This window comes from Triturus cristatus, chromosome 4_2, assembly GCF_964204655.1.
Source record: "Triturus cristatus chromosome 4_2, aTriCri1.1, whole genome shotgun sequence".
NCBI classification, from domain to species: Eukaryota; Metazoa; Chordata; class Amphibia; order Caudata; family Salamandridae; genus Triturus; species Triturus cristatus.
In genome coordinates this window covers 645,571,092-645,590,997 of record NC_140586.1, presented here as the reverse complement: position 1 = coordinate 645,590,997, position 19,906 = coordinate 645,571,092, and the positions used below count along the sequence as shown (strand labels likewise).

General features: G+C 47.1%; 1 long non-coding RNA gene across 4 annotated transcripts in view; it reads right to left on the bottom strand.

The window, feature by feature from the left end:
* Positions 1-318: 318 nt before the first annotated feature.
* The window catches only part of LOC146834808 (uncharacterized), a 57,620-nt gene continuing 38,032 nt past the window's right edge, over positions 319-19,906 (bottom strand). For 3 of the 4 annotated variants that reach the window (XR_014960658.1, XR_014960657.1, XR_014960656.1), the window contains exons 2-3: positions 1,743-2,378; positions 325-1,644 (exon numbers count right to left, since the gene is read on the bottom strand). This is a non-coding gene — a long non-coding RNA (uncharacterized LOC146834808). Of the gene's footprint in view, positions 1,645-1,742; positions 2,379-19,906 lie in introns of all 4 variants that reach the window. The other variant, XR_014960655.1, reaches the window with a different exon arrangement.

The following is a 19,906-nucleotide window of genomic DNA, read 5'->3' as shown; positions in this document are numbered from 1 at the left end:
AGGAAGGGGGGCCCTGCCAGAGAAAGACACACCTGAAGACTCCCTGTCCCCACTGCTGTGGATCTACCCCTCGGACTTCTTCACTTTTTTGTTTTCCTATTTGGTTTTGAACAACATTTATTTTCTGCTTGTTCACTTAAATAAATCCCCTAGTTTGAAACCCATTGCCTGTTGTAGCATATCTCACATCTAGCAATGCATATCTACTCATCTGAACTTTACATTTCCAATAATATCAACTTGTATAAGCATTGATATGTTGCATGTACACAATTTTTAGCTCAGGATCACGACCATACACATACATACAATTGTGTTCTCATATACCATCTTTATTCCAATGTACCAACGATAGGCTGGCATTATGTCGCTAACACAGCAAATCATACACAACTCAAATATTATGTGCCAGTGATCACATTTTCAGTTGCAGAACATAACAACATGGAAGTAGGGGATACATCAGACAATTTCCTATTGAATAGGAAACATAAAATGGGTCAATGTCATCAGCTGAAGCCATATTGCCAAGCTCACAAAAGGAATACCAAATTAATAGCACCAATAGACAAACACATGCCAGCACTACATTTTCTGATCATTACAATACATTGCTAAAGGATTTGGTGGAATGTCACAACCAAATCTCAGTGGTGTGCCACAAACACTATGGCCTACAATGAGGTGACAGCCACATACACTTTACACCCAGTGAGGGCTTAGCAAATGTGAAGGGAGAATTGCATGAGTTGGCCACACAACAACATTCTTTTGGAGCACATGATGCCACACATATTGCATTAGGACCTTCACATGACAAGGAACAAGTCCAATGGATTCCTCACAACTTTCATCCTTTCAATGTGCAAGTGGTCTTGGTATGTGGTTTGTACACCCAAGGTCTGTGACAGTCATTCCCAGGAACAACCCATGTCCCCTTGGTACTACCAAACAGCATCTTATATTCACCAATGCCACAACTTTGAAATGTCCAAATGAAGGTGCCATGGTGAAGGTACCTAAAGCAGACCAAACCTATATATATAAGACAATTCACATAGTCACCTAATGTAGAACACAGTATATAAAAATCAAAGCAACACAAACAAAATGACCCAGTGTCTAAACCTTACTCAACAAACACCTTTCACCTGGATTTCCTAGATCTTGACCGTCCTAATATTTCACCCTAACATACTCCTCTCATCACCACAAGAGTTGCTGTAACAGTCAGTCATGACATTTTACAAAATACTTACACACATGAGAAGAAGTTGTTGATCAGATCTTGATGCAAATCAGCTCCTTCTTCTTCACCACTATCATCATTATTTGGCATTTTAGGATCCTCACACAGAGGCACTTCATGGTCTTTATCCTTTGCGATATAAGGAATGTTCCATTGCAGGGTGATGTTGTTGAGCATGCAACATGCCACGGTGATTTCACACACCTTCCCCGATGAGTAGAGAAGGGTTCCCCCAGTTTTGACAGACATCTAAATATGGCCTTCTGAAGCCCAAAAGCCCACTACACTGACTGTTGTGTCCTTCCATGGGCCTCAATGAAGTGAATCTCTTCCTGGCATTGTTGGATTCCTCAGCGGTGTCAAGAACCATGGATGGTTGGGATATGCTAAATCTCCTAGATGGAAGACAGACATAGGTGCAATAATAAATTACACAATTTCTGATTCTACTACCTGAAATTACCCACACAAAGCTAGGACAGATCATACTTACCAACAAGCCAGGCCCTCTCTGGTACTAGTTGTGACATCAGCTGGGGTATGGTGCTGTTCTGCAATACGAATGAATAATGGGCTGATCCTGAGAACTGGGCACAGATGTTTGAGATGTAGACAACTTGCACATTGATAGAAAGAAGTGCTTCCTGTTGTGATAAACTCGTTCCCTGGCTAGCGATGGTACTAAGGCAATATTTGTCTCATCAATGGCTCCAACTACATGTGAGAGACAACCAAATCCATAGAAGTCAACCTTCACATTGGCTAAATCCTCACATCTGGGTAACTGTATGTAGCTGTCCATCTGTCCATGTGTCTCATCATTGCTGAAACCAGGTCTTATTGTACACCACTAAACATTGGTTGTGGCGTACCACCAGATATTGCCACAGTTTATTGAAAGGAACCTGTAGTCAGAAAATGTAATACTGCCATAAGTTTCACAATTGGTAGGATACCTGTGGGATCAGTGTTTTGAGGAAGATGATCAGGCTCCAACTTATTACATGAATCCGGAAGGGTTTGCCTATTCAAATGAAACTTCTTGAAGATATCCCTTTCTTCCATGTTCTGACGGTCTTTAAATGGGTGGCACACTGGAGGCGGTCATCTCCTCCCTCTTTCAGGGTACCTATGTGTGGAGTGAAAACTATTTTGAGCTTTAATCACAAAACATGAGTGGTTCAGAAAGCATTACACATTATCCACATAATTATTGGCTACTATCCAAAATCCATCAATAATCCCCATTGTGGCCTTCACATGTTTCTGTAACATAAATGTGTAAATTATGCATCCAAAAATGTTTTCTTAGCACCTTAATATTTTTTGAGGATATTTTAGTTCAAAATACCGTTAACGACGATGTACAGTGAACTGCACAAATATAGCGGTTATGCACAGTAAAGCACTACAATGATGATCTGTGTCATGGAATTTACATGGCAATGGAGTAGTACATATGGAAACATGTAACCCCTCTTTGGAGTGGGGGATGCCTGACCTTGCATATTGGACATTGTGCACCTGCCACGGCCAGCGGAATTCAACCGCCCGGTGGGTGTTTTAATCTACAACGGACACAGACATAGGCTAACGTTGGTGCCCGTCTCCGCTGATTACTGCGTAGGTGGCATACATGTACGCCGTGGTTTGTAAAATACATCACTTGCTTCCTGACACTGCTGGTATCAACACCTCCTCCACTTTAGCTACTGTTTTCTATCTATGAGAGCAATCAGACCAGGCCAAGCAGGTGAGAGGGCCTGTGCCTTCTCTGCAGAGGAGTTGGAGCTGCTGGATGAAGAGGTCCTTTCCCTGTATGGGCAGCTCTATGGCTTATTAGAGGAACAGCTAACTATCTGACACATATATATTACTCTGTTTAACTCCCTCTTTGCCTTTCCACAGGATACAATGTGCCCGAGTTCCAGCGTTAGGTCTATTAAGTGTTGTAAAGCCCTAGATTCCACTTGGTATGTATGTAGCCATCTATGCATTTAGGAATTTCATGAAACCTGTGACTTTGATACAACTCTGATAATGCTATATGTGAAAACACTTGTATAGCTTTTAGAGCATGAGCCGTGTATGAACTCTGTCTGGAGCAGATGAGGTTGCTGTTAGCTATGTGTAGAGTCCCACATATCACTCACCCAAAATAAGGGCTCTCCAAACAGTTGTCTGGGAGCTAGCAATAGCTCACAGACCCCTTCAGAGTGCCACACGGCCTTGAGGTCACTTACTCGACGGCCCCAAGCTGACCTTTTTCATTTAGAAATATAAATGTGCTGGTCTTGTGACATTAGTATGCTCAGCTTACACAGAGCTAGGCCTGACAATAAGCTGCACACAGTCAGAACCATCGGCAAGGCTGGGGTTGAGTCTCAGTTGAATACCACTGATGCACAGACTTATATCACTCTTGACCTGTGGGTCCTTGGATGCTCATAAATTGACTTGTCACAAACAATTCTCTTCCAGATCGTTATCAAATGGACTACATTTGGAATGGTGATTATGGTTACTACTTGACCTGATACTTCTGTCCGTTGACTTACATTTCCCAGGTATTTGATTTCCTAATGACAGGCCCCTTACTTCCACAAGTTTGTTTTCACTGTTCCATGAGTATTGCTTGCACTATACAGCCATATCTCACATGGGACACATTAACAGTGCAGATAGTTGGTTACTTCATAACAGGTGTTGTATAGGTGAATCACCAGCTTTTTTATATTCAAACAATCCAACAGGACATACAATGGTATGCTGACATCATCCATGTAACAGTGCCACATATGACAAAAGGTGTGGCCTGTGATGCCCGTACATGCCACACATACTTCATCACCCGTATCATGATATCCTCCCTATAAGTACACATGTCCACACATCCCCAGAAAGCAAGCTCTTACTGACACACATAGCAGCCCTTTCATAGTGACCTCGGTCAGAAGATGTAGTCTATACTAGGGCACTAGGCTCTATGGACCGTAGCCATTAAGTTAATGGACCTGGTGTGAAGGTGTCAGTACAATAATGCAAATGTTGATTAGTCTTCAATAGGCCACATTGTTTTTTCCAGTGTCATAGTATCTCTCATCATAGTACATGTAAGATGGGCCTGGCCTTCATGATGTTAGTGGGTTGCCTTAGTCAGTTTGGGACATAACCAGGTTTGAGGATAATCTGAATATTGATACAAACGTGTGTATCCATGTATTAGTAGTGCTCAGCATGTGAAAACTACTAGGGGTGGGCGGAATTTGCGAAATTAACTTTCGCAAATTATCGCGAAAATGTTTAAAATTATCGCAAACAATCAGAAATATCGCGAAGATGCGGAAGTTTTTTTCCCGCATGTTCGTGAGATTTTCTGCATGGTTGCGGGTCGCCAACTTACCCATGTGGTTGCTTGTGGGCGTGGCCATCTTGTTTTGAGTTGTCTCGCGGTGCATGATCGCGAGAAGAAAGACGTGATCGCGCAACGCATGACGTCACTGCGGGAGCGAACTGTCGCACGACAGCGCAAATGGCTAAAAACAATACAACATCTCATGGAGAACGCGACCGGATCAAGAAAACTTGTCGGCGAACGCAGGGATTCAGGTAAGGCGATCGCGCGCGCGCGAGAATGTATTATTTTACAGCGCGAGCAAGAAACAAATTATAGCCAAGCTGCGGAAACCGGAAATTTTGACATTTTCGCGCTCTCCGCGGAACGCGAAAATGTCAAATTATCGCAATTTCCGCGAACGGAACGAAATTTTCGCCCAGGCCTAAAAACTACACAGGTTGTGTGTTAACTTTTGAGTGATGAGTGTTCTAGATGTATTCACAATGTATCGCATCACAACTGAAATACAAAAAAGTTTCATTTACATTCAGGTTTCTACTCTCTTGTATCCATACAGTTCAATGCCCATCAGAAGCGGGAATTGGAAGGGGATCAGCAGGATGTTGCGGAGTCTGAGGGTCAACAAGCGGCGCAGCGTCCATTGTCAAAAGAGATTGGAGGACCTGAGGCGCAGGACCTGGAGGATCGCAGAGGTCCAGCTGGAGAATTCCTCCCAAAGCGGGATTGGCACGCACCGCACCCTGAACCCACGTAATGGACTGTATACTTGTGGTGGCCTATCCTGAGCTGGATGGGCAGTTGAGGGCCCAATGGCAGCTACAAAGGTGTAAGCCCTAACCAGTAATCTACATTTTACATATTTTTTGGTAACAGGCAGCCATTTCCCCATCAACATTGAGGGTGACCCCATGTTCAATGCACTAGAAGAGTTGTTGAATGTGTAGGTCTGGTTGTAGGTGCATGGTGATGTACTTTGTCTATTATTTTTTTGACCGGGAACAAAGTAGAATCCAGCAAACTACCAATGTTCTGACTTGAGAAGACACATGACTGACTAAGGTGATAAATCACCTAAAGCTGTCCCAAACAGCCCCCATGCCTTCATTGTGTCAGGAGTGAATCTCCCTCATGGTGGTTCTGTTACATATGACATAGCGTACAGCTCACCTTGAATGCAGTGCCTGGACAATACTTCCCATTGGTAAGTTGGGAATCTACAGTAACATGAGAGTGCAAACATTTCTGGTACCATCGGTATTAGTGCCTACATATTGGGATGTGTACCTTTTCCTGTTGTAGTTTCACATGCACTACTATTTCACACTTGATCTAAGTGTGTTCATAGGTTGATGTGTGATTGCATCACAAAATTGTGTGTAGGCTAATCTGTATTTGGAAGTAGCTATTTGTGATAGGCATACAGATACTGTGTGTTAAACATTGTAAACATTGGTGCGTTGGTGACACAAACACTGAGCCATTATTCAGTGTCATTGGCCAGGTCCAAATGATGAAGCAATGAAGGACATGACAGATAGACTTAGAGTAATTTGTCATTATTGGAATTTCCATGGCATGCATGTGGGAGTATTCAGGTATGCTAACTGCTCATGTCTATTTGGCAAGGTTAATTCACTGACCGGTGACTCATCAGGGAGTGACATGCAAAACTGTAGGCATCATATGTGTGTGTCTACACTCAGTATTACAAGGCAATTTTTGTTTGCGATACAAAACGTTACTGTGATGTGCTTTTTAATCAGGACAAAAGTTAAACCACCTCTTCATGTAATGGATATTCCCTGAGCCTCAACAGCCATCAATGGTTTATTGATTTTTAGGTATGCAATGTAAGAGTGATGTTCCCACAAGTACCAAGCTGGATTGAGGCTGTCCCTATGTCTGGGTGAAGTCTCAAGCTGTAGATATTTGTAGATATATCTCCTGAAACATTGGGCCACCTTGTCTCAAGGCTAAATTTCTGTGCTACATGTGATACTTAGCAACGCTACTTAAGTACAGCTTTAATTAACCCTGGGCGTAGTTCGCGAAGTAGCACTTTGCGAAGCTACGCAAAGTGCACTTCGCACTACGCGAGCTACGCGTAGCACTTCGCGAACTGCGTAGTACCTTGTTCGCACTGTGCCAGATGTCGTTTTCAATGATTGCACAGTGCGGACAAGCAACCGGCACTGTGCAATCATTGAAAATGGCATCTTGCACAGTGCGAGCTGTAGTTTTCTGCTGCTCGAGTAGATTTTTACTCGAGCTGCAGCTTTCTCAACGCGAACTGGTAGTTTCTCATTGCGAGCGGTCGCGAGCATACGCGACCACTCGCAATGAGAAACCTGACCTCCTCGTGATGGGAATCTCGCCGGGAGGTTTATTTTCCATGCTCGCGATCGCCAACTTGATGTTGCTGATCACGAACAAGGAAAAAGTCTCGCCGGGATGTCATTTTGCTTGCTCGCGGTCGCCAACTTGACGTTGAGGACCGCGAGCAAGCAAAAAACGACCGCAGCACTACGCAACACTACGCTACGCGTGTTCGCACTGTGCTACGTGCAATTCGCGTAGTGCGCAGTAGCGCGAACTTCGCAAACTACGCGAGCATAGCGTAGTGCTTTGCCAAGGCTTAGCTTTAATTAGACTATTATGACAGTGGGCATATGAGAAAGTTTGAATTATGAAGTGTCAACTGTGTGAAATGAGCATTTGCATGTCACCTTATTTCTTCTACTGCACATATTGCTGCAACATAGCTGTGCTACTTGAATATTATTTCATCATGATGTGGTTTAAGGTATGTGACCATTTGCTGATTGCAGGGCCTTGTGTGGAATCTGTTGACATTATTTTGTCAAAGCCATCTTATTCGGTGACATCAGGCACTAGGGTGTACTACAAGGGCCAAAGTATACAAGGTGATCAAGTATCCTCCTAGATACACGAGGATGGAGTTGAGACAAGTTCACGCATGCAGTTGGACATCACTGTGAGCAACTGTTTACAGGTCATGTAGCACCATGCATGCATGTACTCATTCTAATTTTGAAGCCACTATAGTGGACCTTGTAGCAGGAGTCATCTGTTCACTTTAGAAATGTTCTGTGGTAAAAGTGCTTGTCCAGTGTGTTCACACAGATGCCATAAACCTATTTTAAATGTCATTTCAGCATTATCCCAGGCAAGCAGAGGAGACAGAGCCATCATCGTTAGGGAATCAGCTGGCCACAATAGCCCCAGTCATGACACTACAGACACCGAGGGAGCCAGTGGCCCAGAGGGTGAGGGGAGTGCCACGGAGGACAAAGACTCAACATCATCAGCTGTAGAGTCAACTTCCCGTGGACACTCCCTTGGGATGGCAGAACACACTGGATCAGTACCAACACTAACCTTTTCTGCCACCTTCCTTCAATCCCCACCCTCCCTGTTACTCCCCACCCAGTTGGCCGGGCCCAGTCTCCTAAGAGGGAAGCCATCTTCTTCTCTCCAGGCACCACAGCTCCTGCCACTGTCCTCCCCGCTGCCCTGACTGAGAAGGCTATTGACCTCCTGAGACAATCAATCCAATCAGCATTTGCAAAGCACATGACTATCACCCCTAAGGGTATCTGGACACTGAGGGTACCATTTCTCCTTCAAAAGCCATGTCTTGAGCTTCTTTCTGAAGTCCACCAGGGAGGGGCTGTTCGGATATGGGGGGGCCGGGCATTCCTGGTCTTGGCGGTGATGTAGAAGAAGGAGCAACGCTCGCGGCTGTGTTAGATGCTGGGGGTGTGTGCAAGCGCAAGTAAGGCAGAGCACAGGTGCCTTGAGGGAACATCTCTTTAGGGCAGACAAAACTACTGAATGCCATCCAGGGGCAAGGCAGCCATCTGCAACAGATGGTGGCCTATCTGGAAGGCATCCACAGTGCTATGTGTGGCCTATGGAGATCTTTTTAGGCTCCGGCCTCCTCACTCATGGCAGCCTTCTACCCATCTCAAACATCTGCCCCACCTCCTGCCGCAACCCCATGCCCATCCCAATTCCTTATTCCAAAGCCTGTCCAAAGCTCACTAGCACATATGCACGCACCCACTTCAACAGCCCCAAGCAGCACACACAAAAAGAAACACCAAAAAACACAGACATAGGCAACCACTCACCTGACAGTCACCCCCCTCTACCACAATCCCATCATGCACCCAGACACCCCACCCACAGTCACAGACTTATCCACAACACCCATCATACTAACTGACACCACACCACAACCACAACCACAGACACTTCCACAACACCTATCATACTCCCCGACACGACACCCGCAACCACACACACATCCAAAACCCCTATCATTCTCCCAGACAACACACCTGCAACCACAGACCCATCCAAAACACCCAACATACCCCCATACATCACACCTGCAATCAGACACATCCAAAACACCAATCATTCCCCAGAAACCACACCTGCAACTACAGACTCATCCACAATACCCAGCATACCCGAGACACCACACCCCCAACCACAGACACATCCACAACATCCATCATACCAGGCAACGACACATCACACACCCCCAAAATCCACAAATGTCCACACTCACCCACACAACAGACACCTACAAAACACCCCCAAATGTGCACAAGATACATCAGACACACAGACACCTGTACCAACAACACACACACCCACCCCTGACACTTTCACTCTCTCTATCTCCTAACCCCTACTCCCTCCCGAACATCCATCCATTTTACCTGTGAAAGCTTGTTTTTTGCACTTGCCCATACCCCTGTCACAGCCGAACCCCAAAGCCAAAAGCACTCTTTCCTCACCCCAACCCAATCCATCCCTTCCACATCCCATTCCTCTCCATGCAAACCTGTTCCCCAAACTCATGAACCCAGACCTACCCCTGAGAAAAGAGCAAAACCCCCTCCCAAAAGCAAATCCACCCCTCCCAGAACCAAGCCCACCCCTCCCGAATCCAAGTCCACCCCTCCCAAGTGACATCATTGAGGTGCCTGCACTGCCCACTACATGCCCCTTCCTAGGGAGGTTCCCCTGACAGTGTTCTTGAAGGCAAGCATGCCACAGCACAGCAGTCCACAGAACCTGGACATTTGCAATGGACTGCCATTTGGCTTTGTTTTTGTTCTCTTTCTTTTGGACTTATTGAGAGAGATCTCACCATTGTGATAATAAATCACTATTATGATATTCACCAATATTAGTAAGTTCATTAATTCTGCTTTGCAATCGTTTGAATTCTAGCAGTGTTTCTTTTAAAAATGTGTAGTACATATATTTGTTTAGCATAATGGCAGGAACTACTGCTCACTTTTTTAATGCCTACTATGTTAAGTGCATACACTGGTTAACATGGTATGTGATTGTCATTTGAATGTAGGTGCAGCCATTCAACATAGTAGTGGACACTTGCTCCAAAAATTAGATCGTGACAATTGCTTTAAGGATAGTTACTACAGGTGTGTTTGATTCAGCTTGCTTACTGATAGATATGTACATACATGAATTGCACCTTGTTATATGATGTTACCATTGAAATAGTATACAATACAGGACTTGCTGTAGACAAGGGCAATAGTTACATGGAAGATGTAGTAGACTGACATTTTTTTCAAGGTAATGTATGGCTCACGTTAACTCTTGTGTAAATAAATTTCTACATGACCGTACATTGCTTTTTTTTTTTTTTTTTAAATCATTTTATTTTTTGCGTGGGAGACAAAGCAAAAGCAAATACATCAGCATATTGCATTTTCAATACGCATACAATCTTATCACCTGGGGAGTAGAGCAAATAAATATTTTTTTTAAGGGTTTACATACTAGAATGCCACAGAGTTTACCAATCAATCTTGTCTCATTCCGTGCCACACAGGATTATATCTTTGCATCGAATTTAAGCCTCTGACTTTAGCCAGGGCCTTCTCCCTCTCAAAAACCTCCATAACAATAGCCTACCATTCTGCTGCATTACAAGGTCTTCCAGGCTCTAGAAATAGCTAGTCTAGCAGTAACTATAATTATAGACAGTAGTGCATGACGTGCCTGATTAATATATCCCTTGTAAACCAGCATAATCTCTTTATTTAAAAAAGGCAGATCTAATCTAAGGCGATTTTCATACACCAGTATAACCTCTTGCCAGAAAGCCCTTAGCTGTGGGCATGTGACGAACATATGAACAATATTAGTCCCATATTCTCCACACTTAGGACAGTTCACCCTGTTGCTTGAATAATGAGTACTTGATTGCCCCCACCTTACGATCTTATCAGGAGTAGAGTACAGCATACATACTGTCTTAAATTGTTGTAATCTCAAGTTAATAGACCGAGAGTCTTTTAGCATTAAAGTGCCTCATCCAGCATTGTAGGAGTTATTTCAATCACCAATTTGAAGCTAACTGTAGACAAGGATCAGGTCTGTCCTGGCAGAGAGGCCTATATGCAGCACATATTGTCTTCTTCTGAGGAGGTTCATGTAAGAAAATCAGTGCAAGGTGACAAGGTGCTGCTGCTGCGAGAGCGCTTGCGCGTTTTTGCAGTAAAACTGCTGTTTTAAAAACGTTATATATTCTTCTTGTTTGTTTTGGTCATTTTGACCCTTTTTTAAATTGCCCCTTACCTGCACCATAAATCGTGCCCCTTCACCGCCGTTTTGGCGGGTCTGGTCTTGGGGTGGGTGCCTGGTTCGTTTTTGGCGGACATCTTGGAGTGGGGTGAGTGGATTGAGGCTTTTCCAGCTGATAGCGCTTGAATGCACATGTGACGCCTGGGAACACCTATTTAGGGCGAGTCCCTCCTGCTTTCAGCCCCTGACAAGGTGCTGCTGCTGCGAGAGCGCTTGCGCGTTTTTGCAGTAAAACTGCTGTTTTAAAAACGTTATATATTCTTCTTGTTTGTTTTGGTCATTTTGACCCTTTTTTAAATTGCCCCTTACCTGCACCATAAATCGTGCCCCTTCACCGCCGTTTTGGCGGGTCTGGTCTTGGGGTGGGTGCCTGGTTCGTTTTTGGCGGACATCTTGGAGTGGGGTGAGTGGATTGAGGCTTTTCCAGCTGACAGCGCTTGAATGCACATGTGACGCCTGGGAACACCTATTTAGGGCGAGTCCCTCCTGCTTTCAGCCCCTGACAAGGTGCTGCTGCTGCGAGAGCGCTTGCGCGTTTTTGCAGTAAAACTGCTGTTTTAAAAACGTTATATATTCTTCTTGTTTGTTTTGGTCATTTTGACCCTTTTTTAAATTGCCCCTTACCTGCACCATAAATCGTGCCCCTTCACCGCCGTTTTGGCGGGTCTGGTCTTGGGGTGGGTGCCTGGTTCGTTTTTGGCGGACATCTTGGAGTGGGGTGAGTGGATTGAGGCTTTTCCAGCTGACAGCGCTTGAATGCACATGTGACGCCTGGGAACACCTATTTAGGGCGAGTCCCTCCTGCTTTCAGCCCCTGACAAGGTGCTGCTGCTGCGAGAGCGCTTGCGCGTTTTTGCAGTAAAACTGCTGTTTTAAAAACGTTATATATTCTTCTTGTTTGTTTTGGTCATTTTGACCCTTTTTTAAATTGCCCCTTACCTGCACCATAAATCGTGCCCCTTCACCGCCGTTTTGGCGGGTCTGGTCTTGGGGTGGGTGCCTGGTTCGTTTTTGGCGGACATCTTGGAGTGGGGTGAGTGGATTGAGGCTTTTCCAGCTGACAGCGCTTGAATGCACATGTGACGCCTGGGAACACCTATTTAAGGCTCCTCCCCTAGCGCAGCGGGATCGCGCAGCGGGCGCGTCCTCGCGTGGCCGGAGTCGTGCCAGAGTCCTGCCCGTCTGCGTCCGTCCGCGCCCGGTTGCGCTGGCTTCGCGGCGATATTTACATCAGGTGCATCTCTAACCATGCTTATGTATACCAGGGAGAGTCTCCTGGCATTTAATACCTGTCTGCCTCCCTGCGCCGAAGTCCGCGGTGACCCTTTGTGTGGCCCCCATCGCTGTGCTTGTGGCGGCTGGCTACTCGAAGCCCCTTCCTGTTTGGGGTCTTGTATAGTGCAGCCTGCCATAAGCAGTAAGGTCTCTTCGCGACATCTCACCATCTGGAATTTAAACGTCAGATCGGCGGTCAAGCATTATCAGGATATTGCTGATCTTGTGGACAATGACCCCCCTGACATCTTTTGTCTGACAGAGACATGGCTGCAAGACACCGATTCTACGGTATTGAATCTGGCGTTCCCCGTTGAGTATTCCATCTACACGCTCAACCGCTCTTCGAGAGGGGGCGGCGTCGCTCTTGCTGTTAAATCGTGCTATTCTTGCGCCTGGAGTGTGCAGAACATCACGGGCTGCGAAAGCGCCCTGTTCAAGGTTGCGGTTACTCCGCATTTTACCTTGTCAGGATTGCTGATTTACCGTCCACCTGGTAGCTCAGTGGCATTTCGAGAGGCTCTCCCTGAGGCGGTTAGTTCACTAGCAGTAGGGTCTGCCAATTTTTCTATCATTGGTGATTTGAATCTCCATTTTGACACTTTGTGTCTTTCTTCTGTGGGAGGGATGGTGGCGGACCTTGAGGCCCTTCAATTGTTCCAGCTGGTCTCGGACCCCACTCATAGTGGTGGCCACACTCTGGACCCCTTTTTTTCTAACTTAGAAGGGGTTACAGTGCCCCCCCCCTCCCCCTGACCTGGTCAGACCACTCACTCGTGACCATTCACTGTAGTCTTGATGAAGCCCCACTTAAGGTGCCACTGCGAGCCATGCCCAGACGGCGCTGGAGCAAATTAAAGGCGGAAGATCTCCACCGCCTTCTCACTGACGACCCGCTGGGTGCAGTGGAGAACGTGGAGTCTGGTTATGACCATTTCTGCGGATGGGTAACCAGGGCCCTCGACTCCCTTATCCCGATGGTTTCCAGTAAGTGTGGCTCCCGCGCCCCCAGTCCCTGGTATGATGGCAATCTGAGGGCTCTGAAAAGTGTCTGCAGACGTACAGAGAGAGACTGGAGGAAGAGGTATGACAGCAGCAAAAAAACCCTGTATATGGCTGCGGTCAAGTTTTATCACCGCGCGGTTTGTAGAACCCGGGCTGAATACTACGCTCTGGAGTTTCGCAATAGTGGGAATCCTGTTAAAACCATCTTTAAGGCCCTTAAAGACCTTGTGGCAAGGAAGCCGGCCGGTAACTCCATCAGCTCCAATACTCATTGTGAAGCGCTGGCGGCTTTCTTCCTGGAGAAGGTCCAGACCATATATAGGGCCTTCCCCTCCTCCACTGCACAAACCAGTATGGGGCCTCCCATCCGGTTGGATCAGGTGGTGCTAGACTCTCTCCCCTCTCTCTCTTTGGAGTCTTACACGGCCTTGGCTCTCCGAGTTAAGTCGGGGTCGCCGGACGACCCGCTCAAGCCACCTATGTTCAGAGACCAGGTTTTTGCTCGCCCGGTTTGCGACTTAATCAACACGTCGCTATCATCAGGCCAAGTGCCTTTGAAATGGAAGCATGCGGTAGTAATGCCCATTTTGAAAAAACCATCTCTCGACCCTACAAAATTGGAGAACTACCGCCCGATTTCACTTCTCCCGTGGCCAGCCAAACTCGCGGAGGCGCATGTCAACACCGCCCTCTCTGGTCATCTGTTGCGTGCCAACATTCTGGACGACACCCAGAATGGTTTTCGGGCTGGCCACAGTACGGAGACAGCACTGTTATCTATGGTCGAGCACCTTCGGGTAGTTCTGGATGCAGGTCAAACGGCGGCGCTTGTTTTGTTAGACCTAAGCGCCGCCTTTGACACGGTCTCCCATGACATTCTCCTGCAACGTCTTGAGGAGATAGGGGTGATCGGCACTGCACACCAGTGGTTCCGTTCGTTTCTCAGGGATCGTTCCTTCTGTGTGGCGTCCCCGCCCTACCAGTCCAAATGTCATCGTCTGTCTCTTGGGGTCCCACAGGGTTCCTCACTGAGCCCCACGTTGTTTAACATCTACGTGAGGCCGCTGGCTGAGGTTGTGAAGCTCTGTGGTATGACCATGGTGTCGTACGCAGATGACACCCAGCTAGCGGTCACGATCAGCGGGGACTCGGGGGTGGATGCCCCAAGATTCAGAGAAGGACTCAGGGCGGTGGCTGGTTGGATGACGTCCAACTGTCTCCAACTAAACGCCAAAAAAACGGAGGTGATGATCTTTGGGAAGCGGACGGACCTATGGGGAGATACTTGGTGGCCCTCTGAGTTGGGGCCGACCCCCACTCCGGTTGCGGAGATCAAAAACCTTGGTGTTTGGCTGGACCCTTCCCTCAACTTCGTTGGCCACACCAAAAGGACGGCGGCTTGCTGCTTCGGCATCCTGCGCAATCTGCGCCCTGCCCTTAAATACTTCGATGCCGCAACTCGTCAATTGGTGGTGCAAGCAACGGTTTTGGCACGGCTGGACTATGCCAGCTCCCTTTTTATAGGATTAAACCAGGCTGAGTTAACCCGACTTCAAAGAGTGCAGAACGCTGCGGCCAGAGCGATCATAGGTCTTCCTAGGTTTTGCTCGGCCGGTCAATCTTTGCGAGCCTTGCATTGGTTACCCGTTAGGCAGCGGATCCACTTTAAAGTTTTGTGCCTTTCCTTCAAAATTCTGAAGGGCCTATCACCTCCCTTACTGCACCAACTCTTGCGCCCTTACATCCCGGGCCGCACTCTGCGCTCGCTAGACCAAGAATTAGCGGTAGCCCCTCGGTTCAAACTCAGTCGGGTGGGGGGTCGCTCTTTTAAGGTGCGGGCAGCCGCACTCTGGAACGCTCTCCCTTTGAAACTCCGGACCTTTGGTGACCTGCTCTCCTTCCGCAAGGCCGCTAAAACTCATTTATTTTCTGAGCTTTGTTAAATCCTGCACTCCCCAATTTCTTAATAATTATTTCTGTTCCCCAGTTGTGTTGTGTTCGCCACCTTGTCGGTGCGCCGGGACGCTCCTTCGCTGGAGCAGCCGTGCGCAGTACAAATAGCACTAACATAACATAACATAACATAATTCCTGAGTCTCTACCGATTTAACACACTGTGATCTCACAAAACAAATCTGAGTTGTAAATATTTATGGTAATGCTGTTGTGGTATCAGAAAAGTATCCTGCAAATTTTTAAAAAGTTCGAAAGCCATCACAGTCATAAAGATCTTTCAGCTTATCCACCCCAAGTCTAACCCACTGTTTCGCTATCCCATCATGAAAATTGTCTGGGAGGAGTGGATTATCCCACAGAGGGAATTTATTAAAATATATCGGTAGAGAATACCTAGCAACATTTTCTCACCAGATAGAAACTAGGCCCCTAAGGTTTTTGAAACGTACCTCTCACTGCCTCAGGACCTGCCTGGACGCTCTGCTGTTTGAAGGGGGAAGGCTGCTCTACTACTCTGCTGCGGGACTGCGAGGACCACGGTGCTCAGCGCACAGCTGATTAGACTCACCTGGTTCCTCTTCCCGTTCCTGCCTCCACCATCCACGCCACGCCTCGCGGCCCCCGCTTCGCGGGAGCCGCTCGCTGGGTCTGATAGTTTAAAAACTTGGTTGGTGCTCAATCTGATTGTGCCTCTCACTGCCTCAGGACCTGCCTGGACGCTCTGCTGTTTGAAGGGGGAAGGCTGCTCTACTACTCTGCTGCGGGACTGCGAGGACCACGGTGCTCAGCGCACAGCTGATTAGACTCACCTGGTTCCTCTTCCCGTTCCTGCCTCTACCATCCACACCACGCCTCGCGGCCCCCGCTTCGCGGGATCCGCTCGCTGGGTCTGATCGTTTAAAAACTTGGTTGGTGCTCAATCTGATTGTGCCTCTCACTGCCTCAGGACCTGCCTGGACGCTCTGCTGTTTGAAGGGGGAAGGCTGCTCTACTACTCTGCTGCGGGACTGCGAGGACCACGGTGCTCAGCGCACAGCTGATTAGACTCACCTGGTTCCTCTTCCCGATCCCGCCCCCTCTTGCCCTCCTGTTCTTCTGTTTGACCCCGCCTGAACGCGCTAGCGGAACGCGCGCGGGACGTAGCACGGGGCGAAGACCAGGCTAAGAGCGGGCCGTTTGTGGCCATTCGTGGACGGCCGTGGACGGGACAGGCTATCTTCCCTGAGTGTGACTTTGTTAATGCGTCACATCCACTTGAGCCCCTGTGAGTACATATTACCCTGTTGATATGTGGATTGCAATATCCAGCTGAGGCTGTGTAAATGTAGTATTTTAGCGTTTGTTTTTGATTGTGTTCCTAGGTGTATTATACTATAACCTGAGGTCTTTTAACTCTTACTGGTCATTTCCCAAACAGTCTGCTCTATAATTATAAATATGACATCCCTAAGGTCTGGTAGGAAGGTTGCGCAGGCTAGCAAAGGGGGTCAAATATCAGGGACTCTTGATAATTTTATTACAAGAGCGGCTCGCGTTCTTGAACAAGAGATCATCCTAACTGAAAAAAGACTGTCTTTAGAAATTTTAGCAAAAAGATCATCTCTTGGTAACATTATGACAGCCACTTCTCCACAAAGTAGATTGCCCCAAACTGTACTTGATTTACCATTTAGCACTACCCAAATGTCGTTGGATATAACTGCTCAGGGCTCGTTGGAAAACTTAAACGAGTCATTAATTATTACTGTACTCAATGGCTCACCCACAATTATTAGCCCCACCCATCCACAGTCTACCTCGGAGCAATTGCTTACTGATGTTTTGACTCTGGGTAACAAGTCCAAGCCTATTCTTGGCAAAAGAAAACGTATGGGAATACCTCCCAAGGGTAAACGTATAAAAATGTCCAAAGCCTCCAAACTGCCTAAATCAGCCAAAAATTGTGATGTTCCTAATCCCGTCACATCTTGTAACGCTACCCCTGTTCCTGGAGGTTTGGGATTACCTTATACTCCTACTTTCCTCCCCAGTCCAGACCCCTTGCCCCCTGGTTTTCTCCAGCATGTAGAGAAATTATTTAAATCTCTTCTTCTACCACTATATGAGAGAGTCAACCGTCTCTCCACTTCGTTGGAGAAAATAGAGGGCATGGTGTCTACCAACACGTTTCTGTTGGAGAAGGTAACATCGTCTCCCATCGGCCCCAAGTCTTCAACTATCCCTGAAATTGCTACTATAACTGGGACTGATTCTATTGTCAACACTCTTATGACTAAAGCACCCTCTAATCTCTCTGCCTGTAACGATCATCATGTGGAGGCTCCCCGTCCTCCTACTAGCATAAATGTGCCGACTAATCCAGGCTGTAACACTAATATCAATACTGCTACCAATAAGAGTAATTCCATCATTAGTAAGCCTAGTTTAGAGGGAGTTGATCTCTTTCAAAAACTCCCACGTATTAATCTCCCGCCTGAGTCAAAACCTTACACTGTTATAATGGCAGGTGTTCCTCGGCTCCCCCAGGCTAAGTCAGAGTCTCATAATGAGCTGAAGAACAAAGTTATACATTGGCTAAATGGAAATAAGCCACTACCTGCTAGATTATGTGCTGAGATTTTGACAGTTCGTAGGGTGTGTTGGTTGGGAAATGGAGTTAAGAAAGTGGAGGGAGACTGTGTGATTATAAACTTTCGGGACCCAAGGGTGGTGAACCATATCTGTACCCATCCTAACATCTCGAGTGCTACTGGAAATCCACTCTGGACTTGTCATATTTTTATCCACATAACCCTTGTGTCTTACCATGTGACATGTCTACTACCTGGGAAAGGGTCAACAGGAGTTCCCATCGACAGACTGAACTTGACTTCCATCTCCCAATGTTTAATTTCTATGCCCCACTCAACTCTCTTGAGGGGGTTGACTGACTACCACCAATCTTAAATAACTTGGGTAGTGTGTGTACGGCCTATCTTGGCCCAGATAACTCGGGGACAGTAGGGATGGGCGGGAAAAGGGGGGCATTACTGGGCTTGGGTTCATCGCCCCTCAAACTCACTCGGGTAATATCTAATAGGCCATCTCCCTTATATACTGAATTTTGTACTCTCGAGAGTGAGTGTAAGGGTTCTGGCAATACCCCACCCCAATCAGCTATATTGGGACCCGCTCCTGTTTCCCCGCTGATTATCTCTACCAGCACTTCTCCTCTAACTTTGGTCTCTTGGAATATTGCTGGTTTGTGTAGTAAGATAACCTTGGAAGACTGGTCTGGTTGGATAAATACCCACGATATCCTGGCTTTTCAGGAAACATGTGCTGTGGACCCTATTTATTTTTCTGGGTATGTAAATTTCTCCAAGGGGGCCTCACGTGGTACAAAGGGTCGTCCGTTTGGCGGTCTCTGTATATGGGTCAAGCAATCTCTCGGGTATACTCTTAGGGAATTGGATATTGATAGCCCCGACCTGTTGATTATCTCATTACAACTTAATGATGAACCTGAAATTATGATCATAAATGTCTATAATAGGGGCCTTCCAGGTGGGCGTGGTACAAATACCTTTTTACAACTGGATGGGTTTTTGGACACTATTAATGTGCGTACTAAAGTCATAATAGTGGGTGACCTAAACTGTTGTTTTGAGCCCCTGCTTATTGCTTCTGATTCACTCACATGGGAGGTGGATGCGATCTTAAATATTCCATCTCTCGATCTTCCTCCTATAAAGAGGTGGACAGAATCAGCTACTCAGTGGATGAGCTTATGCTTGGAGCGGGGTTTTAGGGCTGCAAATGGACGGACCCCTTCCGATAAGGGCGGCAAGATGACCTTCTCTGATGGCCGACGCTGTAATAGTAGAATAGACTACGCCCTAATCAAAGTGGAATTTTGGTCCATACTATGTGACATGGTGGTTTGTGATCGTCCTGAGAGTGATCACAATCCACTGGTTCTGAGTCTTCTACTTTGCCCAGCCCACAGAAATAAACCCTCTGTAATAGCGACCGCTGACGCATTTTTAACTAACAACCTACGGCGAGTACGCTGGGAAAAGGTAGCTATTGACAGTGCACTTCTACTCGAGATTAGCCAAAAGGTTTCCTGTGCTCTGGGGGCGCTAGGTGGCGCACAGCGGAATGGCTGCCTTCGGGTGAAGCTCCCGCAGCCCAGCGAAGAAATCCTTAAAAATCCTTCCTGAAAGTCGCATTTGACAGCCCACACGGGCCTGTGTGGGCGGACCAACATCCCTACCGCAGTCGGAGCGCTGTCTTATCCCTGGCGACCCGGCGATATCGGACCGTGGAGCCGCCGCGAGTTGTGCCGGCTGTGAGGGACATCCCGCTGGAGCTGTGTCCGGGAGGCTGCTGCGACGCGAGTCCGGTGCGTCCCACGTGGGTGG